This window comes from Cetorhinus maximus, chromosome 7 (assembly GCF_964194155.1).
Source record: "Cetorhinus maximus chromosome 7, sCetMax3.hap1.1, whole genome shotgun sequence".
NCBI lineage: Eukaryota > Metazoa > Chordata > Chondrichthyes > Lamniformes > Cetorhinidae > Cetorhinus > Cetorhinus maximus.
In genome coordinates, this window is record NC_135885.1 from 54241274 (window position 1) to 54268373 (window position 27100).

At 45.4% G+C, this 27100-nt stretch overlaps 1 protein-coding gene across 2 annotated transcripts in view; it reads left to right on the forward strand.

Annotated features, from left to right (window-relative positions):
• Nucleotides 1-27100, forward strand: part of gucy1a2 (guanylate cyclase 1, soluble, alpha 2) — a 266554-nt gene that overhangs the window by 223640 nt on the left and 15814 nt on the right. The window lies entirely within an intron of this gene.

Consider the following 27100-nt stretch of genomic DNA (forward strand, 5'->3'; position numbering starts at 1 on the left):
ACACACTCTACTCAATGCACCACACCCCCATCACTCACTCAGGATTTAATTCAATCCTAACAAGGGCATACTCCACCTTACCTTCACACACCTACCAATGCTTCCAGTCTTGCAATCACCTCTCACTGTCTGCACATACCTCCAGACATTCAGCTAAACTGGCACGTCATCCAAACACATTGGCACACAGTCACAGACATTCTGCCCTCTCTCTTGCAGGAGAACAACAGGAGGGAGAGGCAGATGGCCAGCGGAGGACCATCACAAATCCATCCCCTCAGTGTCCTCGAGCAAATGGTCCTCGGGATCAAAGGCACCAGTGTCATGGAGTCAGTGGTGTTAATTGTTTATTAATTGTGTTAAATTGTATGCAAGTAGTGGACACTAACTGAAGATTCATTATAACCTGTGTAAGTCAGCTGCAGCTTAGTTGCTTTCACACTTGCCTCTGAGTCACAAGATTCCAGGTTCAAGCCTCACTCCAGGGTTTGAGCTCAAAAATCAAGGCTAAGACTCCAGTGCAGTACTGAGGAAGTGCTGCACTGTCAGAGGTGACATCCCTTGGGTGGCAAGTTAAACCAAAGCCCCATCTGCCTGCTCAAATGGATCTAAAAGATTCCATGGCAGTAATTTGAAGAAGAACAGGGGAGTTATCCTTGGTGTCCTGATTAATATTTACCTCTCAATCAGTGTTACAAAGCTTCATACCCAGTATGTCCTAGTCAAAACTTCAAACATGGTCTGTGTTCCTGTGGAAGCTTCTGAAACTGTTTTTAATGTTTCAAAATGGACACTCATGAGGTGGCTATAGGCTGCCAACAGTCAGGTGAACTTTGCAACTTCAATACAGACCATCTCAAGCTTTTGGAAAGTTCTGAATTGAATCAAATTGGCTGGGGGCCTCCCTCTTTGAATGAACATATCTAGACAATGCCCCTTTGTGGAATTCACACTTTCCATTGTTCGTGGTTTACTCCAAACACAGAATCAACATACTCCTAGATTCCATGTGTTCAAGTTTGCAATTTAACAAAAGGGAGCTGACAAGACTGTTGTCCACAAGTTAAGTGTGAAAGGCTGCCATTTATCTCAAATTGTGCAGTGATATATTCGAACTTCCAAACCATTCTGGTTAGACAATGCCAGTATTGGTCATGAAACTGAAACTAGTTAGAGGTAACAAGTTTTGATCTAGAGACCCAGAAAAAGCCTGGGCAGTCTGCAGAAGACTACTGCAAGCCACAGCAACTGCAGAAAAGTCAGTTTCTTCTTTGCCTTTATGGAACAGGGGAGGCCATAAAGTCTTTAAAAGCCTCCCAGCCTGATTCCAAAACTCCAAGTTCATCTGTAAAGAAATTTGACCTCCTGATAGGAAAACCACAAATGCCTAGTTTCATGACCTGCTGAACATTCATCACTTTGAGGAAATCCTGCAACAACCCAGATATCTGACTTCAGTTATTTGAACCCAACTGAACTACAATCAACGAGTGGATACGACTCCCTTCTCTACTGGGCCTGCAATGATTGATCTCCTACAACAAGCCAAACACATGAACTGTTAACTGTTATTTTGTTCAACACTTATAAAAGTGCACTATCTTCTTTAAATGTATTTTTCTTGAGTGTGTGTGCATGTGTGCTGAGTGATTGATGTGGTGTTCATGGACTTGGGGTGAGTATGTGAATAAATAATCATCTTCATTTTTAAAGGGACAAAAGTCTGCTGCTGATTGTTTAAATTAACCACATGCTAGCGGGGGCTTAGAAACACACACATCTACCTTTCTGAAAAATCACACTGATTATGGACAGTAACAGAAGTGAATTGAGGGTTTCAGTTTATCTCTCTTCCCCTGTCTGTAACACAAAGAAACAGGTTATCTGGTCATTATCACATTGCTGTTTGTGGGAGCTTGCGGTGTGTAAATTGGATGCCGCTATTACACTACAACAGTGACTACATTTCAAAACTACTTCATTGGCTGTGAAACCTTGGTGGCCATGAAAGGCACTATATGAATGCAAGTCTTTTTTTAAATAAACCAACTAAAGCTGTGGTTGTTAAGTTAGGAGGTATATGCTTGTTAGGTGTAACTCTCACCCTTACCCTGAAAGGTGCCATGAAATGGAAACTGATGATGAGGTAATTGTGGATCCTCTGTTTTCCTCCCAACCTCCCACTTCCATCATGCATACGCTCCCCTTATGCTTTTGTGCTTTCAGATAATAAAGAACTGCCAGCTGCTCAGTCACAGCAGAAAGGCTAGAGGAAGTAGAGAGTTCTGACAAAGAAGAACCTTCACTTGACCTAACACTTGTTAACACCAGTTCAGATACTGACTGTGTGACTATTAAATGTTAGTTTAGAGTCAGGATCCACATTTGATGAATCACCAGGCATGAGTGGGCTGCAAACAGGACACAGGATTTAGTTAGCTCATGTGTGAACTCTCTGGAGTGTGAGGTTGCAGATGAGTTCTGCTGCAGGGGACTTAAATGAGTACTTCATTGGGGCTGACTATAGGAGATATTGATGAACATGCATATTAAGATGCTCTTTGGCAAGGAGCATGGAGGAGTCTGGTTCCATAGGACTAAGAGCATCACACAGAGCTTGGAACCCACCCTTACAAAATGGAAGTGGGGAGTACTTCCATAGCAGCACTGCTAGACTCATCTAGGGTGGGGTGTCTGTCAATCCAACCCTCACACCCGGTACACGTCCAAAAATCATTACAAAATCTCTAGAGTTGAAGCTCAGAACATGACTGCAAGAAACTGTACTGGATGATTTTGGTTTTCAATAATGAGGCACTCATTAGTGGGAATAAAAAAAACACACACATAACAGGAATAGTTCTATCCATTCAATGTCCTCTGTGCTGAGTAAATTAAATTTCAAACTCAGCAGCAGGCGGTTATAAGAATGACCGGATGATTCTGGTCATGAGGCTGATTCAGTTTCAAAAGGGAATTGGACAAACATCTGATGGAAAAAAAAATTCAGGGCTGTGGGGAGAGGAGTGGGGAGTGGGACTCGTTAAATTGTTCTCGCAGAGAGCCAGCATGGACTTGGTGGGTTGAGTGGCCTCCTGTGCTGTAACAATCCTATGATTCAATGTACAGCTGGAAAATAAAGGATTTTTAAAATTCATTCAGGGAATGTGGGTGTCACTGGCTAGGCCAACGTTTATTGCCCATCCCTAATTGCCCTTGAGAAGGTGGGGGTGAGCTGCCTTCTTGAACCACTGCAGTCCATGTGGTGTAGATACACCCACAGTGCTGTTAGGAAGGGACTTCCAGGATTTTGACCCAGTGACAGTGAAGGAACAACGATATATTTCCAATCAGGACAATGAGTGGCTTAGAGGGGAACTTCCAGATGGTGGTGTTCCCGTGTGTCTGTTGCCCTTATCCTTCTAGATGGTAGTAGTCTTGGGTTTGGAAGGTGCTAAGGAGCCTTGGTGAGTTCTTGCAGCGCATCTCGTAGATGGTACATACTGCTGCCACTGTGATGCAGGGAGTGAATGTTTGTGGATGGGGTGCCAATCAAGCAGGCTGCTTTGTCTTGGATGGTGTCAAGCTTCTTGAGTGTTGTTGGAGTTGTACAGGCAAGTGGAGAGTATTCCATCACACTCCTGACTTGTGCCTTGTAGATGGTGGACAGGTTTTGGGGAGTCAGGGAGTGAATTACTTACCACAGAATTCCTAGCCTCTGACCTGCTCTTGTAGCCACAGTATTTACATGACTAGTCCAGTTCAGTTTCTAGTTAATAGTGATCCCCAGGATGTTGATCATGGGGGATTTAGTGACGGTAATGTCATTGAACGTGAAGGGGCAATGGTTAGATTCTCTCTTTTTGGAGATGGTCATTTCCCAGCACTTGTATGGTGCGAATGTTAGCTGCCACTTGTCAGTCCAAGCCTGGATATTGTCCAGGTCTTGCTGCATTTGAACCTGAACTGCTTCAGTTGGTGCTGAACATTATGCAATCATCAGCAAACATCCCCACTTCTGACCTTAGGATGGAAGGATGGTTACTGATGAAGCAGCTGAAGATGGTTGGGCCTAGGACACTACCCTGAGGAACTCCTGCAGTGATGCCCTGGAGCTGAGATGACTGACCTCCAACAACCATAACCATCTTTCTTTGTGCTAGGTATGACTCCAACCAGTGGAGAGTTTTCCCCCTGATTCCCATTGAATCCAGTTTTGCTAGGGCTCCTTGATGCCTCACTCTGTCAAATGTTGCCTTGATATCAAGGGCAGTTGCTCTCACCTCATCTCTGGAACTCAACGCTCTTGTCCATGTTTGAACCAAGGCCATGATGAGATCAGGAGCTGAGTGACCTTGACAGAACCCAAACTGAGCATCAGTGAGCAGGCTAATGCTAAGCAGGTGCCACTTGAGAGCACCCCTTTCATCATTTTTTTGATGATCGAGAGTAGACTGACAAGGTGGTAATTGGCCTTGTTGGATTTGTCCTGCTTTTTGTGTACGGGACATACCTGCACAATTTTCCACATAGCCAGGTAGATGCCAGTATTGTAGCTGTACTGGAACAGCTTGGCTAGGGGCGCAGCAAGTTCTGGAGCACAAGTCTTCAGTACTATTGCTGGAATGTTGTCAGGGCCCATAGTCTTTGCAGTGTTGAGTGCCTTTAGCCGTTTCTTGATAGCACGTGGGTTGAAGACTGGCATCCGTGATGCTGGGGATCTCCAGAGGAGGCCGAGATGAAGCATCCACTCGGCACTTCTGGCTGAAGATTGTTGAAAATGCTTCAGCCTTATCTTTTGCACCAATGTACTGGGCTCCCCCAACATTGAGGATGGGGATATTTATGGAGCTTTAATTGTCCACCACCATTCACGACTGGATGTGGCAGGACTGCAGAGCTTAGATCTGATTCGCTGGTTGTGGAATCATTTAGCTCTGTCTACCACTTGTTGATTATGCAGTTTGGCATGCAAGTAGTCCTGTGTTGTAACTTCACCAGGTTGACACCTCACTTTTAGGTATACCTGGTGCTGCTCCTGGCATGCCCTCCTACACTCTTCATTGAACCAGGGTTGATCCTCTGGCTTGATGGTAATGGTAGAGTGGAGGATATTCAAGGCCATAAGGTTACAGATTATGGTTATATACAATTCTGCAGCGCCTGATGGTTGCCCAGTCTTGAGTTGCTAGATCTGTTCAAAACCTATCTCATTTAGCATGGTGGTGGTGCCACACAACACGTTGGAGGGCATCTTTAATGTGAGGATGGGACTTTGTCTCCACAAGGACTGGCCACGCTTACTGGTACTGTCATGGATGGATGGATGGATGCATCTGCGGCAGGCAGGTTGTTGACAATGAGGTCAAGTATGTTTTTCTCTCTTGTTGGTTCCCTCACCACCTGCTGCAGAGCCAGTCTCTAGCAGCTATGTCCTTTAAGGCTCAGCCAGGTCAGTCAGTAGTGGTTCCACCGAGCCACTCTTGATGATAGATGCCAAAGTTCCCCACCCAGAGTACATTCTGTGCCCTTTCCACCCTCAGTACTTCCTCCAAGTGGTGTTCAACATGGAGGAGTACTGATTCATCAGCTGAAGTGGATGGAGGGGGAGCCGGTACATGGTAATCCGCAGGAGGTTCCTCCTATTTTCTATACTTCCTTGCCCATGTTTGACCTGATGCCATGAGACTTCATGGAGTCCAGAGTCGATGTTGAGGATACCCAGAGCTACTCCCTCCCGAATGTATATCACTGTACTGCCACCTCTGCTGGATCTGTCCTGCCGGTGGGACAGGACAAAGCTAGGGATGGTGATGGTGGCGTCTGGGACATTATCTATAAGATATGATTCTGTGAGGATGACTATGTGAGTCTGTTGCTTGACTAGTCTTTGAGAAAGCTCTCCCAATTTTGGCACAAGCCCCCAGATGTTAGTAAGGAGGACTTTGCAGGGCTGAGTTTGCCATTGTCGTTTCCGATGCCTAGGTCGATGCTGGGTGGTCCTTCTGGTTTCATTCCTTGTTGACTTTCTAGTGGTTTGATACAACTGGGCGGCCATTTCAGAGGGAATTTAAGAGTCAACTACATTGCTGTGGATCTGGAGCCACACTCGGCCAGACCAGGTAGGGACGGCAGATTTCCTTCCCTAAAGGGCATTAGGAACCCAGCGCATCTTTACAACAATTGACAATGGTTTATGGTCATAGCTAGACGTTTAATACCATTTTTTATTGATTGCCATGGTGGGATTTGAACCCTGGTCCCCCGAGCATTACCCTGGGTCTCCGGATTACTAGTCCAGTGACAATACCACTATGTTACCACCTCACCCTAAATGTCATTAAGCATGTGGTTTTAATCCTGACTTTCACTTGTTCATGCTTTCAACAGAAAGGGGATTATTAGGCAGAAAATTGTATAGTTTACAACCAACAATACATAAAAAAAACTACACTCTGACCTCTCCAGTCCAGAATGCTTGGGACCAAGTCATTTCTGGATTTCAGAATTTTCTGAATTATAGAATGATGTTAGAATGCTTAACAACAAGTGTGTGAAACAGAAAATACCGCAGATATTTACCTGTAACATAAAACAGTGATAAAACAGTAATAAAAACTGTTTTATTTATCCAAATACCGTATCCTCCATGTTTCTGCCCTGAAGCACTGTGCTAAAATAATGCCAAAGGCATTGACAAATTGCTTGAGTCTGCTCAATAAATTTCCAGACAATAGGTTTCCTGACTGGAGAGATTACAGTATATCATTATTTCATGGAATCTTGTGATAAAATACTGCAGGTTGAGCACAATGTTGAAACATCAGAGTAACACAGAAGTGAATTGCAGAGAAATTCAGTTTTCACAACTGTTACAAAAATTGCATGCAGGAAGGTAATTTGAAAATCCAAAGTCCTTAGGTTCTGTGCTATAGATGGGAGTAATTTTATAATGGGACTTGACGGATAGTCATACCATTGTTTCACCTTTCATCAATGGAATGAAAGCCTTTCTCTCTGCTGGCTACAAAGGTTCAGCTGTCAGGTTATTGTGGCAGAGTCCATGATCAGCCATGCACCAGAGAGAAATGAGGGAACATTGAGTTACAGACAACGAGGGCTAAATTCAATAACCCTGGAAAACAGGCACAGGGATCGTGATGCACAATTGACTTGTACCTGTTGATCATGATCCTGGCAACACGCTACTTCTTGCTATCAGCTTAATTCAATGATTTCAGTGCCCAGTCACCACTAACTACACTGTTGATTAGCTGGGTGGATTGGCAGGAAACCGGTATCATGAATGACTAAGACCACTTAAAGCTGATCTGCACTGTTTAAAACTAGCTTGTGCCTCTTAAAGGAGGTGAATTGTGACTGGAGTAGATGCTGGCATGTGTGCAGGAAGTGAATCTGACCTGGAAAATAGTGTAGAATGGCACAACATGGAAGAGAGTAAGCTTTGAAGGTTTTGGATGCTGCACTGGAGGACTTGTTGGAGGATGTGGACAGGAGGAGAGAAGTCCTGAATCCATAGGGAGCCAGGAGGCCATTCAGGTACATTCTCAGGAGTGAGTGGGAGCATACAGCTGTGGAGGTCAATGCCGAGAGTCAAGACCCCAGGCCCTGGATGCAGTGCAACAAGAAATTAAATGGTCTCACGCAAGTTCGCAAGGTCTGTGAACACATCTTCAAATACCATAATCAACTAACTGCACCATTGGCCCCACACACTGCTCAAATCAGCACACTCCCATCACTCACCTACCACAATCTCCATCAATCAGGACTGAAATCATCAAAGATGCTGGTATCCTCATACTTAATCCTCCTTCTCACATAGGAACATAGGAGTAGGCCGTTTGGCCTGTCGAGTCTGCTCTGCCATTCAGTTAGATCATGACTGATCATTTACCTCAATGCCACTTTCCTGCACTATCGCCATATCCCTTGATGTTATTAGTCTCCAGAAATCTATCGATTTCTGTCTTGAACATGCTCAATGATTGAGCTTCCATAGCCCTCTGGGGTAGAGAATTCCGAAGATTCACTACCCTCTGAGTGAAGAAATTCCTTCTCATCTCAGTCTTCAATGGCCTACCCCTTATCCTGAGATTATTTTCCCTGGTTTTAGACTCACCAGCCAGGAGGGAAACATCGTATCTACATCCACCCTGTCACGCCCTGTAAGAATTTTGTAAGTTTCAATGAGGTCACCCCTCATTCTTCGAAATTCGACATCCCACCTCCTCTTCATCCCACAATCTCTTCTGATTTACAAGCTGCAGATGATGTAAGTATGCACCACTTACTTTCTACCTGACTCCCCGCACCACAACTTTACCCTTGTAGCTTGCTCTTTTCAGATACCCAAGAAGTGCAAGTTGGCCAACAGTAGGGGAACAAAAAGAAGACAGTGATGATAGCACTGTCACTTAATTTCACACTCATAGCCATCAACTCAGATACCGACATTGTCCATAATTTAGAGGTTAACACGGAGGCAGGATCTGTACATAGTGAGGCACTGGGTATGAGTGGTCAGCAACTAGGGAAGGGGGTCAAGGATAGGGCAGGTGCCAGCTCACTGGAGGACAGGTCACACTCGAATTCTGTTGCAGTAGAGTACTTCGATGGGGCCGTCTAAAGAAAATGGATGAATTGTATACACAATGAAATGCTTGGTGCATTGGGAGTGTGGTAGAAAGCCTCAATGTCAATGACCATAGAGAAGCCTGATGCCAATTTGTCACAGGTCTTTGCGTTCAGCTTGGAGCCCATTCATCCCAGCACCTGAGTAGTGGCAATTCCATTTGCACACTTGTGGACCTAACCATGTTGTAATATCTGATGGCTGATGTCTCACCTCCATTGCAGCACAAGCAACAGCCACCCAACATCTGAGTGCTGTAGTGGAAACTCAGACAAACTCAGACTGCTGCCAAAATGACTTTTGATTACAGTGTGCCAAGGGGTTTGCTGGGTGTCACAGCAGTCGAACAATCTATCCTCCAACAGATTACCAGAATTGCTGAGACGCCACCCCAGTGGAATGGCAGTGGCTTTATGGAGCAGGAACCTGCTGTGCTCTCCCTGGAAGACAGCATTTATTCTTTCACCGCTGCTGCTCCACCAGTGACCTAACTATTGCCCGTCAGTCAAACAAGCCACACTGTGGCTGCCCATGCTGAGATGGTGCGGTCTGCAGCTGGGTCGTCTAGGCCCAGAACTGCTGAAGGTTATCATCCAAGATCATCTACAGTGTCCCCTACCGAAAGTCAACAGTCTTTTGCCAGCTATGTTGCAGCCACTGGGCTAGCACTGTGTAGGAACAATAGAACAGAAAATGACACAAACTAAAGGAGTGCACCAGGGTGATTATTGATTTTTGTATGCATGATCGCTTGATTTCATTTATAAATTTGGTGTGGGATGTTTATTTTGAGGTGGCTTTCATTTTTGCATGATGGTCAACCGGAAGCTGTGATACTCAGTGATAGAGGGAAGGTAAGGTTTGGGACTGGGGTTGCAGTTACTGCTACCCCATTCAGATGAGTTCATCACAGATAGCTCAGTCAGAAAGGGGATGCCTGGGTCGCTCCTTCCTTCCTCTTTTTCCTCCTCCTCCTCGTGCCTCTGCTCCTTGTCCTCCTCAGCTGCTTAACCATAGAGCTGGCGGGAAGGGCCGTTCCCTCATGATGGCAAGACTGTGCAGCATGCAGCAGAACACCATGAGTTTTGACACCTCTCTGCCAAGTACTGCAAAGCTTCTTAAGAAGGATCCAGCAGCAGAAGCATTGTTTCAGCACGCCTGCTCTATCACATATCATGTTACAGCATGACTTTCATAGGAACAGGAGTAACTCAGTAAACCCCTCAAGCCTGTTCCACTCTTCAGTGAGATCATGGCTGATCCGTGACCTAACTTCATAAACTTGCCTTTGCCCCATATCCCTTATATCTTTGGTTAATAAAACTCTATGGATCTCGGATTTAAAATCAACAATTGATTGAGCAAAAGTTGCCATTTTTGGAAGAGAGTTCCAAACTTCACTCAGCCACTGTGTGCAGAAGTGTTTCCTAATTTGACTCCTGAAAGATCTGGCACTGTTTTGTAGATTATGACCCCTCATCCTAGACTCAACAGTAGAAATAGTTTATCTCAGTCTACCTTATCTTTTCCTTTTCATATCTTGAAAACTTAATTCAAATGACCCATTAAATTTCTGAATTTCAGAGAATACAACCCTAGTTTGTGTCATCTTCCCTTGTAATTCAACCCTTGGAGTTAAGATATCATTCTGTTAAATCGATGCTGCACTGCCTCAAGCCTGCTCACAGATATCCAGTTGTGACCTAACCAGGGCTTTGTTTAGCTGAAGCATGACTTATACAAACTTGTATTCTACTGAGCTCCTATAAAGGCCAGCATTCCTTTTGCCTTTTTGATTATTTTCTTACAGGTTTATGATATTTTAATGGTCTATGTACCTGGACGCCCAAGAGTCTTCAGACCTGCTCGCTTTCTAACTTTTCACCATTTAGAAAATACCCTGGTCTATCCTTTTTGGATCAAAAGTGGACCTCACATTTGCCAACATCAAAATCCATTTGCTACAGTTTTGTCCATTCACTTAATCTATCATTCTATACATGCTGTGCACAAACGTGTAGGCTTCGCATTGGAGTCATCAGCCATATGGTGAGCAGTTAGCCTTTGTTGCTCAGTAGTCACCATTTTTTTATTTGTTCATGGCAAGGCCAGCATTTATTGCCAGTCCTTATACTGGTGAGCAACTTTCTTGAACTGCTGCAGTCTGTGTGGTGTAAGTACATCCAGAGTGCTTTTAGGGAGGGAGACCTAACAAAGCAATGGCAAAAATAGCTCCTAGTGAGGATGGTGAATAGCTTGGAGGGGAAGTTGGAGGTCGTGGTGTTCCCATGCATGGCTGCCCATGTTCTTCTGGGTGGTAGAGATTGAGGGTTTGGAATGTGCTGTCGAAGGAGCCTTTGGTATGCTGTGGCAGCTGAAATGCAGCTGGCACAGTGGACTGCTGCAGAATGAATACAACATAACAGCTGCCAGATACCAGCTATTGCCCTGCATTGTCACCTGCACATGGTCATACACCAGCTGGATGTCGACGATTTGGAATCCCTTTTGATTCAGACACAACAACAACTTATATTTATGTAGCCACCTTTAATGCAATGAAACATCCCAATCTGCTTTACAGGAGCATTATTAAATAAAGTAGGACACTGAGATATTAGGTCAGATGACCAAAAGCTTGGTCAAAAGAGGTAGGTTTTAAGGAGTGTCTTAAAGGAGAAATGTGAGCTGGTGGTGGGGATGGGTGAGGGTTAGGTGGGAAATCCCAGAGCTTGGGGCCTAGGCAACTGAAGGCGCAGCCACCAATGGTGGAGCAATTATAATTGAGAATGCACAAGAGACCAGAATTAGAGGAGTGCAGATATATTAGAGGTATGTGGGGCTAGGCAAGGTTACAGATAAAGAGAGGGATGAAGCTTTCGAGGGTTTTGAAAACAAGGATAAGAACTTTCAAGTCAAGATTTTGCTTGACTGGGAGCCAATGTAGGTCATTGAACACAAGTTTGATAGGGGAACAAGACTTTCTGTGAGTTAAGGCATGTAAAGCAGAGTTTTGGGTGACCTCAAGTTTACGGAGGGAAGAATGTGAGACACCAGCCAGGATTGTGTTGGAATAGTTGGGTCTAGAGGTAACAAAGACATGAATGAGTGTTTTAGCAGCAGATGAGCTGAGAAGTTGGGCAATGTTACGGAGGTGGAAATAGATGGTCTGAGTGATGGCCTGAATATGAGGTTGGAGGCTCATCTCGGGATCAAATGTGACACCAAGTTGCAAACAGACTGGTCCAATCTCAGGGCAGAGTTGACATAAGGTGCCCTCAAAGCAATGTTCATGCAGTCTATGGGAACCCTGCACTATGGGAAAGCCTGCAAAGTCATGTGCTTGCTCCACCTGCTTCTCTCTGGCAACAGGGAATGAAATGGATTTAGCACTCATTGAGTACAGAGCTTCAGTGAACTCCCTTGACAACAAACTGCAGGATGTTGCAAATATCTCCAGCACTGGCCTGGTGGAAGCCAGGTGCATAAAAGTTTATAGCCGCAGTTGCCTTCACAGCTACAATAAATGCAGCATTTGTCTTCTCTGAAGTTGCATCTGTGGCTGTAGCAGATGGCAGATTTCAGTGAAGATGTCTTTAATGAAGTGGAGGCTTCTCATGTTGTTCATTACCAAGGTTCACGTTGGCGAATTGTTTCCTGAACACCAAGGGTGGATACAGCCTCCTGCCGTGAACCCTTCATTCCCTTTCTCCTCCTCCTTCATCTTCTAGCAGCTTGTTCTGATCTGCATGGCCTCTCATCATTCTCCAAGGCACACTGTTTTGCAGTGGGAATGCCTACTAGTGCACCCATGTTTAGGAGCAACTGGCTTGTGCAGGAGTCTTGAAGTCAGCAAAAACTCCTGGAGCGCCTAATAAACCACTCCTGGGAGACTCTTGCAACATGAAACAACTATAGGAAGCACCAGACACTTGTAGAATTGAAGCAACAGCCAGATGAAAGCATCCAACAATGAATCTGCAGGTCGTTGATTGTTGTAATATGCCTTTAAGAGATAGCAGTATGCCACCACTAGAAGGGAGGTATAATGTGATCAGCCTCAGCTTCACTTCAGTCTGTGAGCAGAACACAGCGGACACAGCCCTGCTGCTGATGTCTTCAAGCTTTCTATCTACGTATATATGGTTCTTGTGTGCGAGTTTAAATAAATGAATGCAGAACGTGTCAACCTAATCCCTTATGAGTGATTGGTGTCTTTGTATCATTATAAAAACATGACATTGATGATCATTTTTGAATAGTGCTTGGTGGGATAGGGTGCGGAGGGAGTCTTTCCTACTACTGAGCACGTGTCCAGTGGTATGTGGTTAAGAGAAGGTATAAGCTGGAACACTGAACTCCAAAATGGCACTGCTGGCCTCAAATTAGCATTGCACCGTGTCTGACATCATCATTTGCCTGGTCTGCCTACTTATGGCAACCATTCAATGTGCATGTGCTAAAGGACTCACCAGTATGACATGTGGCTTGATTCACCCCAAAAGTCTGCACGCATTGCGATGCCATTTTGGAGCTCTAATGACACTCATAGTACCCAAAAAACAGGTGTAACCAATTCCAATTTCTCACCCAAAGTCTGGCCCTATTAAAATCAGCTGGTTTTCTTGTCATTTCAACCAATACATAAGCTTTAAATTCACAGCAGAGGATATAAACTTCAACACAATATTTGTACCTGCCCAATAATAATTAACATCAACAAAGAATTACTGCCAACAAAATTCAGAGATGGCAAATTGCTGCAGAGGAAGTCTGTGACCTTTTAATGTTGAATAGGGAGGTTATAAAATTATAGCGTTGGACAAAGACAACACAGATAGCTGGGCACATTGATTGATTTAGAATTTAAGACACATCTGATCTGAAAATAGAAAATAAAATGACTAATGGCCAATAATTGGGTGAAAATTACACTCTTGCTTTAAAACATAAAATAAAAGGGTTACTTTAAAATATTCGCGGTTATTAGCAATTATTACTAATTGTTGGTATTAATTTGTCTGTTGTTTAGTAAATACCAATAACTATCTGGAGGGAGAGAAAAGGAAACAGACCTTTTGCAAAATCTCTCAAAAATGATTGAATTGCATTTAGCATTTAGCTGTAACAGCATTATGAAAATTTGCACATTAGAGAAGATAAGGTAAGCAGTTCCGTTTTATTGGACAGGTAATTAAAGTCCAGCAAATGTGTTTGCTAGCTTAAGAATGCATAAGATTGTCAATTATAGCAGCTGTATTGAAATGAACACACAATTACCTGGTTTATATTTGTTTCCAAACTAATGTGAAGAGTTCATTAATTTTAATAACCTCACAATGAGCTGAATAAATGGAATATAGCATTCAGCAGGTGTGTGATAAAATATTTTCCCAGACATGACTGCAGTGAATTAGATAAGTTATACATCACCCTTTTACGTACATGTTCAAAAATCATTGCTAACATAGGCCGGGATTTTCCGCTTCTGACTGCAGCGAGTGTCATGGCAGCTGCAAGAGCTAAATCCCACACGAAGGCCCAAAAACGTTACAACGAGGTAAAACGAGGAAGTGATTGTGCGCTTTAGCCATCAATGGCGGGACGTGTTTCCCGCTGCCAGACGTTGCAAACGTCATTAGCATAAATCAGCATCTCATTATGAGGCCTGCTCACCGGAACCCTCCCTCCACGCTGGATTAAGAGCACACGCCGGCGCGCTTTTAGAACGACGTGTTTCACAACAATTTAAATGACGTGCAGTTGGCAACCTGCACTTCACTCCTGACCCCGAGGTGAGTTCGTATACCTCCTGGGGGGTCAGTGCCAGGCTTCGCAGGCTGCACCGCATCGATTTCAGGGATGTCTCAAAGCAAGTTTCCACAGATACCGCATTAGGTTTAAGGTGAGGCTTTTACTGTGCTGCAAGGCAAGGGCTCCACTGGGGAATGGGCCAGACAGGACTGAGGGAAGGGAAGGGACTGCAGGGCAAAGGCTCCATGGTGGGGCAATGAGCAGGGAAGGTTGCACTGAGACACATGACTGGGGGAGGGGGCACTAAAGAGCCACCCAACTGAATTGATAGTTCCAAAATGAAGACAGAGGCACAGCTGAGACAGGTTTGCAGCTGTTCAGTTGACATGCAGGGAGTCAGTAAAGTGAAGCAACAATGCGCATTCATGCAGCAATGATCCCTCAAAGTGGCAATGGCTGTTTCCCTAGTTTTAACCCTTCGTTTGCAGCCTCCAAATTCGCCAGAGTATTATGGAACTGTAGAACTATTGGGCGACTGGACAAGCTTGAGAACCCCCTCGGAAATGTGGCCATTGACCACTCACGAAGGAGAAACCTCCAGAACCCCTAAATTAACCTCATGTACTCACTGAACATTAACTCTCATGTTTGGTCCTAACAGCGCAGTCTTGAAGTGCAGGTAATGATGATCCCAGCGCCTGGACTGAAAGCAGAACATCCTGTCACCTGGCCGAAGCTGTCGGAAGTCGGTCATGTGGGCTTGGGCAGTGGGTTGGTTTGTGGTGAACGTTCATGCGCACACCCTGCACTGGGCATCATTTCAGGGGTCAGTACTCTCTGGCATGCGCGAAAAGGCTTTGAGCCCACAATCACAGACAGAAAGTGGACCTTTGGCAACAAATTCTGACTGGTGTGTTTCTCATTGACACTGCATTGAGGAGACCATCAGGGAGATGGAGCCTGGTGCTATCGCTACCTGCATTATTGCTTATAGGCAGGAGAGAAGAATGAGAAGAAGGTGACGGAGCTGCCTGACTCGCCAAAGGGAGGAGCAGAACCATCAAGGCCAAGGGGCAGCAGGTCCTCCTCCAGACACAGGGGATGATCCTCAGAGAGCCGTAATTCAGAGGCGCCTCGCTAGACCCAGGGTGTATAGACGCCGCATGTGTTATCTGCAGATGAGTGAGAACCAGTGTCGCAGACGCCTCCGCATGTCAAGGGATCTGGTGACTCATGTTTGCCACATTCTGCAGGATTTGGTGCCACGGGGACTTGGAGGGCATCCATTGCCAGTGGTGGTGCAAGTAACCACCGCACTCAACTTCTATGCCAGCGGCTCCTTCCAGGGCTCGACTGGGGACCTCTGTGGCATCTTCCAAATGTCCACCCACAAATGTATCCAGGAGGTAACAGTTACCCATTTAGCAAAGGCCCACAGTTTTGTCCATTTTGAGAGAGATTAAGCAAGCCAGGATGCAAGACCACTGGGCTTTGCAGAGCTTTCTGGTTTCCCACAAGTGCAGGGTGCCATCGACTACACTCATGTGGCTATAAAAGCTCCCGGGCAACAGTCAGCTCAGTACGTTAACTGGAAAGGCTACCATTCACTCAATGTGCAGCTTGTGTGTGACCATAACAAACTTATCGTGCAGGTGTGGGCCAGATTCCCAGGTAGCATCTACAACTCGTACATCCTGAATAGGTCTCAGATCCCTGACATCTTTGAGGAACCACACAGGATGCAGGGTTGGCTCCTCAGGGCAATGGGTTACCCACAAAGGACGTGGCTGATGATGCCCATGCGGCAGCCTCAGACTCCTGCAGAGAGAAGGTACCACGAGGCTCACGCTGCAACCCGGACATTGGCGGAACACACCACAGGGACCTGAAAATGTGATTCCGATGCCTGGACAGATCTGGCAGAGCACTCCAGTACCCTCCCCAGGGGGTCTCGTGCATCATCGTGGCTTACTGTGTGCTACACAACCCACAACCTGGTGCTACAAAGGTGGGGGGACTTGGCAGATGATGAGATGAAGGAACTTCACATCTCCTCTGATGAGGAGGACCTCGAAGGGGATGATGGTGATGAGGCCTTGGAAGCTGAGGATGCAGGCGAAGAGGCCATTGCATGGGCCAGAAGAGGCAGGAGTGCTTGTGAGACCCTCATCGCCAGCAGATTTCAGGAGGAGGGTGACGACATGCACTGAGGATCCTCCTGGACAACTCTCCTCCATCATGGGCCAGCATGACCACCAGCATAGATATTCCTCTAATTTCACCTATGAACTTTCAGATGACAGTGCATCATTGCACAGAACACTCACATGACCCTGATGCTGCGAAGGGTGAGCGAACCTTGAGGGCATGTGTCCATGCTGAGGTGAGGTGCTACCTGAAGGAGGGCGTTCCAACATCAGACATCAGAAAGTGCTGCCTCTTCACATGTCCATCCAGCATCCCAGTTGCAACAGCATCCTACAAGATGCAGGGACACTCACATGATCTAGTGCCTGCGTGCCTTCAATCTGGAAAGGCTCCTCATGGAGATCCATCAGAACCAACGCAGCCACGCACGATGTATTACATCGATGGTGATGCAGAAATGTAACACTTGGGACAAGGCAGCCGATGAAATGCCGCTGCCGTAACTGCGCTTAGAGAGTGAATCAGCCAGCTGTGATACACTTCCTGAAATGACAGTGACATCCAGCAGTTAAAGTTAGGGATCCTGAGCTGCATTTCTCCAAACCCTACTTCAAGGCGGAGGACCTGAACATGATGAGGTCAGATACTTGGCTGCTTGATCTTGAGATGCCTCCTCTTACACACAACCAGTGTACCCTCATGGCCAGCCCTGGCCCTAGCAAAGTCCAACAGCGGAGGTGGAGATAGGTTGCTGACTGCTACACCCTGTTGTCTATGATGACCTTGGTCAGCATCCTCTAGAGGGTTGAGACCTGGTGGGTGTCCTGCTGTGGGCCAGGTGCACCCTCATCGACATGTGGAGCTGGAGCTGATGGGGTCACAGGAAAAGGGGATTTGATGGGGTCACCTCGGTGCATGGCCCTGGGATGTCGAGCTGCTAGTCTTCTTCCCTATGGGCGGCTGAGGGCCCCTGGCTGACTCCTTGAGGAGGAGGGGCAGCTGGAGTGAGCCCTCTCATGTTGACACTGATGGACACTACAAATGGCTACACGATGGAGTGTAGCTCCTGTAGCAGTGCAGGACTGATGTCCTGGACCAAGGTTTCCATGGCGGCCACCAATTTGCCAGTGTTGACCTTGGTGTATTCGCATGCCGGCGCTATTACCTCAGACTGAAGGTAGATGTTGTGAGTTGTAATCTGAGGAGTGCAGCTGACATCCCTTCCTGATGTTCCCGTGCTTGTCTTTGCAACTCCGGCAACTGAGTTAGGACCGAGTCTGGAGGCTCGTCATCGGACTCGGACTCAGCAGAATCATGGCCTCCGGCAGTCCTCTGAGTGCCAGAAACCTCGGATGTCCCTGCCTCTGCCTGCTGTGGAGCAGGTGATGAGTTGTGCTTATCAGATTGTGACCCCGAGGCTACTCTAGAACTAGGTCCCACAGAGGTGTGGGTGAGCGCTGTGATGGGTCTTCAAAGGTGCTGTCCTCAGGTTCCTCATCTGAGGTGCCATTGGGGCTGCAGTTGAGGGCCTGGCTCATGGATGCCCTGGGGAGCTTTCCAGAGATGCCTGTGAAAATAAGGAGAGACAATTAATGCATGGCAGGTGACTCTGAAACAGGAGAAATCACTCACAGTGTGATTGTCTGATGGATGTTGTAGTGCAGGATCCTCACTTGGGTGTGCGCCACCGACCTCACCATCAGCACACGCACAGTCTATGTCCTCTCTGGCCAGCTCTATGGCTCTGTTCTTGAAGTCTATGAGAACCTTGATCTCGGGAACTCCACCCCCAGTATGGTATCTCTCCTAATTGTGAGCCAGCTTGTTCTGCATGAAGACAGATGGAGAGAGTGTGAGCAAGACGCATGCGAAGGCAGATGCTAAGGATGCCTGGCATGTGTGGGTGGCGAGTGGAGCCCTGGACAGGATTCGGACGCAAACTCCAGAGGAGATGAGGTCAGATGGGATATGAGGGCATGTGAAAGTGAGTGGGAATGTCCCTTGAGGTGGCAAATGAGATCCTCGTGAATGCGTGATGGGCTTGTGAGTGTGTGAGTTGAAGGTGATGAGATGGTTGACTTACCATGGTGGAACGGATGAGATCGTTCATCCTCTTCCTGCTCTGGGTGGCTGACATCTTCTGCAGGGCATTTGTATTGACCACCGCTATGACTGCACCCCCCAAGCCAGATTGGTCACCTTGGTGGAAGGCCTGTAGCCAAAGCAGGGGTAGAGGACATTGCGGGGGAGTCCCAACTGCATTCAATAACACTCCAGTGAGGTGCCACCAATTCTGGGCGCAGCGTGCTTTCTGCCTTTGGGAGCCATGTCTTCACTGGAGTGACTACAGAGAGTGTGAACGCTATGCAGGGCCGCCATTTAACTATGGCGCCCGGGGTTAGGGAGCGGGAAGGTCATGGCAGGGTGGGTGAATCAGATGCCATCTGCCAGCGGAATAATGTGTTCCCTGTGGATGAATAATTAATCAGCTGTGATGCGGATGATTCGCTGTAAAAAGCCACCATTGTGACCGGCGGGTGAAACACCATTTTTCCCGCCTGCTAATGGACTTTGCGCATTTCAGGGAAAATCCTGGCCATTGACTTTCATGGTGGTAGCCTTTTTTAAGCAAAAGCACTAATGATACAACTTAAAGTAAAAAGCAAGAAAAGGCGAATTACAGGGCGCTCTCCTCTATATTTTCACGTTATGCGACCAGTGCCAAAAATATGTCAGACACTGGCCTTGAACCTGAGTAAACTAGGTCTTGTTGCCCCCAGTGTGTCATTTTTACCTCCAGTGCTATTGTCCTCATGACATGTAAAGGACTTTGCTGAATCAGTATCCAATGCAGCAGCTTTATGCTGCACTCATGTCTATTGGGAGGTGCCAGTTTGCTCACCAACATTCATTTAGAATCTTTGACACGATCCAACCTGTTATCTCAACAGTCGTCTCAACTTTCAATTTTCTAATTCATAAAACTGTTTGAAATGAATGAAACTACTATAAATGAAACTATTGCTATTTCTTATGTTCTTATAAGGCAGGGGTAGATAGATTCTTGTTAGTCAAGGGAATTGAAGGTTATCGGGCTTAGATGGGAATGTGGAAATCGAAACACAAGAAGTCATGATCTTATGGAATGGCGGAGCAGACTCAAGGGCCGAATAGTCTACTCCTGTTCCTATTTTTTATGTTCTTATTAATTTGCTTATCATTGTTTCATTTATTTTACAGCTTTGTTGTCTGTTATTAAAGTACATCTTCAGAGAGCCTTTTTTCACTTGGAATCAATGATGTCTGGCCACAATAAGCCTGTTATATAATCTTATTTTTTTTCTTTCTGAACTTGCTGTGTATTTCAAACATTTTCTATTTGTATTTTAGATTTCCAACATTCACTTTTGATCCTCCTTAAAAAAATCTAAGGTTGAACAAAATTCAGTCAATATAAAAAGTTTTACATCATATGATAAAGTGGGTTAAATTTTCATTCAGAAGTATCATAAATTTTTGTATATCAGTACAATTAATTGGTTTTCTGACAAATGAACACAATGACTAATATTTCAATAGTTTTGCTTCTTGCGCTGTGTTTGAGGTGAAATTTTATTTCTTTTCTATGTATGTCAATTAACCATAATCTACGAGGAACTATAGGTATCTCTCTCTGTTGGTTATATAGCTTGAGGAGCACCACTCTGCATCAAGCATGGGGAAAGGCAAGGAGGCAGACCTCCATGAACTGCCACCATCGGATTTTAACCCATGCCATTCTGCACCACACGCTAGCCATCTAAGCCAACCAATCCCTACTATATATATGTATGTGTATTTTAATGGTCCATTTCCTTGCATTCTACCCTCTAAATACTGTCTACATTTTAATTTACAAAAGCAGTTTTGCTTGCCTCTAACAGAAAGAGGATAAATGGAGAGTAGGCATGAAATTTCAGTTTCAGTTTGTCTAATCTTAGAAATGCTACCATGGTAACAGTAGTACAGAGTGTTTTGGCAGAACTGCACTGTGGAGTTCAATATTTCTTTAATGGAAATGGTCTTGTTTAGATTATTTATCATTGGCAATTAAGGAATATGGGGGTAGAAATTTGTTTTGGGCAGCAGTGCAAAATGGGAGTGAGCATTGGCTGTCTGTTATATTCACAACCCCATATTCAGTTCCATTGGCATCAGTGCAACTTAATATTGTCTTAAGCATTTAGTGGGTGGCCATTGCTATGTCACATGTTTTGCGCAGCTGACCAGGACAAATTTCTACCTATTAATTTTTAAAATAAGTTAGGCCTGCTGGATCCTGATCAGGCCTAAAGCATTTGAAATGCTTTATATTCACCAAGGAAATTTGAATATTACCATTCTTAAGTGCCTTTTGTCTCTTGTTAAAACTCTTTGATCTTAGACATGGCTCTGAAGCTATGACAGAAAAAAGGGATGATTATTTTTAGGAAAAAGGACTTTAATTTACTGATTAGGATACAAAATTCAATTTTACTAAAATAGCTTTGTAGCTTGCTGTCTTATCCTTGTAATAATGATGAGTCTGAAAATGACTGGAGGTTTGTCTCCTAATTCCCATTGAAAACTTAAAATCACACAAAGGGGGACATTAGAACATAAGAATCATCAATAAATAAGAGATGTGAAAATGCTTACTCAGAAACACCCATATTAAAGTTGGCTATAGAGCTCTAGAGATATATTAAGAAGCTCTCTTTCATAGAACCCAACATAGCGGGTGGTGCACTTCCTGCCCACTACATTGGGAGCATATAGTAGGTTGGTTAGCAACCAAAAGAAACAGGTACTGCACATTCAAGGGTAGAATTTTACAGTCCCCCATTGGTGGGTTTGAAGGCAGGCTGCTCGTAAAATGACCTGCTGGCCACCTACCTACCTGCCTCCCATTTTACGGGGGTGGCAGTGGAGGCATCAAATGGCCCACCCAGCTTAGGACCTATTGAGGCACATAAGTGGCCATTATCAGGATTTCAGTATGTAAATATTGTAAAGAATCCTATACTTGTAAGTCTGCATTCACGATCTATAGAATGCAGATGCATGAAGGTTAGTTGCTTTCACATTCTCATAAATAACTATATGATTGAATTGAAAATCAACTTGTCTAAATAGATTGTATGATCCTGCCCCTGCTGCGATTTTATCCACGGCAGGGGGAGGCCCATACAGGTGGGTAGACCAGTAGCTATTACTGGGTGAGCTAGTGTCAGGGAGGAGGTGGGGACCTTCTTTGGAGATCCCCTGTGCCCATTGGAGGCACCCCCCTCCCCCCAAGGTCATGCCCTCCCTTTAATCCTCGCCCTCAGCCTCTCAAACCTGGTTCCCTGCCCCCCTCAACCCCCTCGCTGGAGCTTGCCATTTAGGTTCCGCCGATACCCCAGATTCACCTTCAGCCTGGCCTCCATAACCTCCTCTTCTTCACGGACTGCCTGTAGTCCCAGCAGTGGCTACCACTTGAACCTGGCGTTGCTGGGAATACAGAACTATTGGCCAATTGGATTGGCTGACAGCTCTCGAAGGTAGGACTTTCTCCCCAAGTGGGGGTGGAAGTCTCATCCTGAGCCAGTTAATACCCTGCCAAATGTTATATGACTGTGGGACAGCCAGTGTCAGTGGGGACATGTTTCCCGGTGACTCTTCGGGTGGTGAGGCAGGAACCCCGCGACCCGAAAAACCCTGCCCCAAATTTTTAAGTCACAGTTTCTGGGGTGCTTCACAAATCAAGAGATTCTACACCAACCCTCAAAACATGAATACTTTTACCTCCTGAACTCACAAAGACAACACAGTGTTTTTTTAAGGTGGCAGCTGATGCTACACCTTAGGTTGTCTGATATTCTCCATTTACAAAGACAGTATTTTGGAATTTAAACACAAGCCTATTTTAAATGTTGATTTAGCCTCCCAAAAATTTAGAGAGGCAAGCCCATCTATGTAGGTGTGAAGTGCATGCATTTATATTTTCATTTGAAAGTCATTCACATAGGACAGCAAAAGGAATTAGGTGCTGCAAAAATGGTACTCAGGAGCAGTATGTGATTCTAAAAAAACTGTTTAATTATATGAACTTATGTTATGAAAGCTATTTTCTGTTGGTCTTTCAATTGGAATACGAGGCGCCTGGCATCTATGTGTTAACTGTCAGTGTTATTGCTGTTAAATCCATGTTCTGTAGCTAGGTGACAGGTTTGCAGAATCCAGGCTTGTACACAAGACTGCTACCAGGCTTCAGAAAACAGGTCAAACATTACAAACGCTTCGAGCTGTTTTAACAATACTGAGTTCCTGGAATCCAAATTAAAAGATCAAAATAAAAGCATCTTAGTTCACTATTATTGTCACCTCACTCTTTTCAGCGGAGAAATTAGCATATCATTCATTCCTGAAGATGCGGGTGTTTCTCCAAATCTGATACAAATCAGCAAACATGATCTTGCTTTTTAATTATTATCCATTTTGGAAGGGGTCAATGTTCTTAAATCAGATCAGCACGAGTAATAACATCCATTTCTTACATCTTGCATGCGCTGTACATGTTAACATAAGATGTGCTTCTGCTCAATTTTCTATGAACATTACAACGCTCTATTTCAGCCAAATTAATGATAATACATATAAAGTGTGAATGCTTAGGGCTTTGTTCTTCACTGAGATACCTATTACTACCGTGACAGGGAGGTAGAGTTTTAAAAGCTTCATTTGCAGTATGTCCTGAGGTTCGAGATGGTCTTCATTTGAGAAAAATCATTCAAGTAGTTTGGCATTTCACAACTCTGGAGTGAGGTTAAGGTTCAGTTACAGAATGTTTTGCCAAAACCATGGTTTCCAAACTGTTGTGCATGGAATGTGAGCTGCTTTTGTTCAGAAGACTAGTGACAGATGTAAGGTTGCTAATACCGTAGATAAAGTGCAAAGGGAGAGCAAGAGAGCTCCTCTGTGCTCCATAGCATTACCGCAAGCGCCTCCCAGATCCAATCACCCCAAGGCCAGCAATGCACGCAGCCAATATATTTAATCCAGCCACACGGCTGCGCTGTTTCTGGAGGCACCATAAACACTGCCAGGTTGCCTTGATTATTGCAATGAAGCCTGAGGTCAGCATCTAAAAGAGTGTGGAGAGAGGAGGACTCGGAGACCGTCAAAGAGTGTGAGAGGAGAGCGGGGCAGCAGCACCTAAAACAGTGTGGAGAGAGGAGGACCTGGAGACCATCAAAGAGCGTGAGAGGAGAGCGGGAGAGCAGCACCTAAAACAGTCCAGTCTGTGGCTCCAGAGCAAACCGGGCACCTTCTGAGGAAAATCAAAATGTTATGTCACAGGGAAACAGGTAGTTGATTGGTTGGTGAGTATTTTTCTCATTTATCTTTAAAAACATGGGTAATTTATCAGTAATTGTAAGGTTTTATTAGTAGTCGTAATGTTTACTAGCAGTAGTAGAGCTTACTAGAAGAAGTAGGGTTTATTAATAAATTAAGACAATTAATTAACACATAATAAAGATGGTAGTGCAGATGATGTGTTGCGGCTGCAGTATGTGGGTTGATGGACACCAGTGTGATCCAAGGCAAACACGTTTGCAGTAAATGTCTGAGGCTCGAGGAGCTTTGACTCAAAGTTACTGAGCTGGAGGCTGAGCTGCAGACACTGCGATGCAGCAGGGAGTGGGAAAGTTACCTGGAACAGGCTCGAGGGACTGTCTACTCTATAGTCTGAATAGTCTACTCTAGTTCCTAATTTGCATGTTCATATGACATTCCAGACACAGTCACACCCTTAGGCTAGGGTCGTCTGATTCCGCCAGTGGTCAGGGACATGAGTGAGTGCCTGCAAGTGAGGCAGGTAAGGGGACTGAGAAGGTAGAAATGGAGGAGCCTCAGTCCTTGCAAATGTCCAACAGGTTTGGGGTTCTTGTAGCTTGTATGGATGAGAGCGGGGGCTGCAAGGTGGATGAGCGAACTGAACATGGCACCATGGTACAGGAAGCAAGTCAAGTAAGGGGAGTAAATAGGAATGCTGCAGTAGTAGAGGACAGTATAGTTAGGGGACGCAGTTCTCTGCAGCCAAGAGTGAGAGTCCAGCAGACTGTGTTGCCTGCCCAGTACCAAAGTTCAGAGCATTTGCTTGGGGCTGGAGAGAAACTTGCAATAGGAGGGGGAGGATCCAGTTATCATGGTCTATGTGGATACCAATGATGTAGATGGAACTAGGAAAGAGTTTCTGCTTGGGGAGTCTGAGCAGCTAGAGACTATATTAAAAAGCAGAACCTCAAAGGTAACAATCTCTGGATTATTACCTGAGCCATGAGCAAAATGGTGTTTGGTAACTAAGATTAGAGAGATGAATGCATGGCTCAATTAATGTTGTGGGAGAAATGGGTTTTGATCCATGGGGCATTGGCACCGGTACTTGGGAAAGCGAGAGCTGTACTGTTAGGATGGGCTTCACCTGAACCGTGCAGGGCCCAGTGTTTTGGCTAGTTGTATAACTAGGGCAGTAGAGAAGGCTTTAAACTAAATAATGAGGAGAAGGGATCATTTGAGAGGAGATGTGGTAAATCAAAGGGAAACAACGAGGTAATACAGCAGGGTAGTGATTTGGGTAATGGTTGTGAGAGTGTGACAGGAAGGGATAAAGAATACAAACTTAAGAGTGCACCAGCAGATAAGGCCAAATATTGCAAAAATGATAAAAAGACAGAGTTAAAGGCTTTATCTGGATACACGCAGCATTTGTAACAAAATGGATGAATTGTTAGCACAGATAGAAATAAATATGTATGACCTGATAGCCATCACAGAGATATGGTTGCAGGCTGACCAAGGCTGGGACCTGAATATTGAAGGGTATTTGAGATTCTGAAAAGATAAGAAGCCATGAATAAGTGGTACAGTGGCTCTGTTAATTAAAGATATCATTACAGTGATGACCTTGGCTCAAAAAAGCAAGATGTAGAATCAGTTTGGGTAGAGATAAGAAATAGGAAAGGTATGAGGTCACTTCTGGGAATAGTTTATAGGCCCCCTAACAGTACTTACATTGTAGCACAGAATATACAGGAAGAAATAAATGGGGCATGTAAGAAAGGTACCACAATAATCATGGGTGACTTTAATCTACATGTAGATTGGGTGAATCAGATTAGCAAAGATAGCCTGGAAAATTAGTCAATAGAGTGTATTCAAGACAATTTCTTGGAACAGTATGTTCTAGAGCCAACCAGAGAGCAGACTATTCTAGGCCAGGGCTAGGATTTTCCCTTCGTTGGGCAGGGAGGCCTGGGAGTAGCTACGAAAGTCACTGCTGCCTGCGATTGGGCCCCGACCATGATTTCACACTGGCGGGCCAACTAAGACCCGCCCAGCATGAAACGCAGCTCCGCACTGGGCGGGAAGGGCAGAGTGGGGGCAGGGGCCTCTCGGGCGCCGGGCCCAATGGCAACACAGCGACCGTTTTAAAAACAGCCCATGCAGCCCTAGAAAGGCTGCCAGGGAAGGACTTCTGTCTGCCGTTGTAATGATGGACTCGGACTCGAGTGCGACTGCAAACGCCAGGCAGGAAGGCAGGTCGGGTGGGCACTCAGCCCCCTGCTTTTCTGATGAGTGCCTCGCTGTCCTCCTGGAGGAGGTAGCTGCCAGCAGGGACACCCTTATCCCCAGAGATGGGAGGAGGAGGCCACTGCACCTCACCAAGAGGGCATGGGAGGAGGTGGCAGCCCAGGTGAGCAGCCATGACATGATGCGGCGCACCTGGGTCCAGTGCCAGAAGCGCTTCAATGACCTGCTGCACTTAGGAAGGGTGAGTACTGTGTTGGCATGGGTCAGTGTGCAGAAGTGTTAAGGTGTGGCCATCCCCCCGTGGAGCCGGAGTTGGCCATTCGCCCCTTTGAGCCTGTTCGGCCATTCGATAAGATCTAATGCAATTATATCTTTTTTTCAAATTGCTCATTAGTATGTGAAATTCTCTTCCCCAAAAATCAGTGGAGACTGGGTCACTGAATTTATTCAAGGCTGAGTTAGATAGATTTTTGATAGACAAGGAAGCCAGGGTTACAGAAGGCAAACAGGAAGGTGGAGTTGAGACCATAACCAGATCAACCTTGATCTTATCGAATGGCGGAACAGGCTCGAGGGGGTGAATAGCCTACTCCTGCTCCTACATCCTATGTTCCTATCTCCCTGTGTTCCTAGGTCCAATTTCTGTCGAGGCTCAAGCATATATTGGAAGCATACCATTGGTTATGCACCCAAAAACTTTTTATTTAACCTCTCTTACTTCTCCTTTCAGCTGATAATAACTGTTTAACCCAACCTACATGCTGCCAGAACACCATCTCAGTCTAATATTATTGGATCTTCCATGACATTCCTCATGATAAATCCGATGAAACGCTTCGATAATTCCAGGACCAATAAACCATGTGAGACACAAGAAAGCTGAATCTTGTCTGATAGGTGCATGGAAATGTTTGGTTTATGGGTGGAATGCAAAGGGAAATGTGCCAG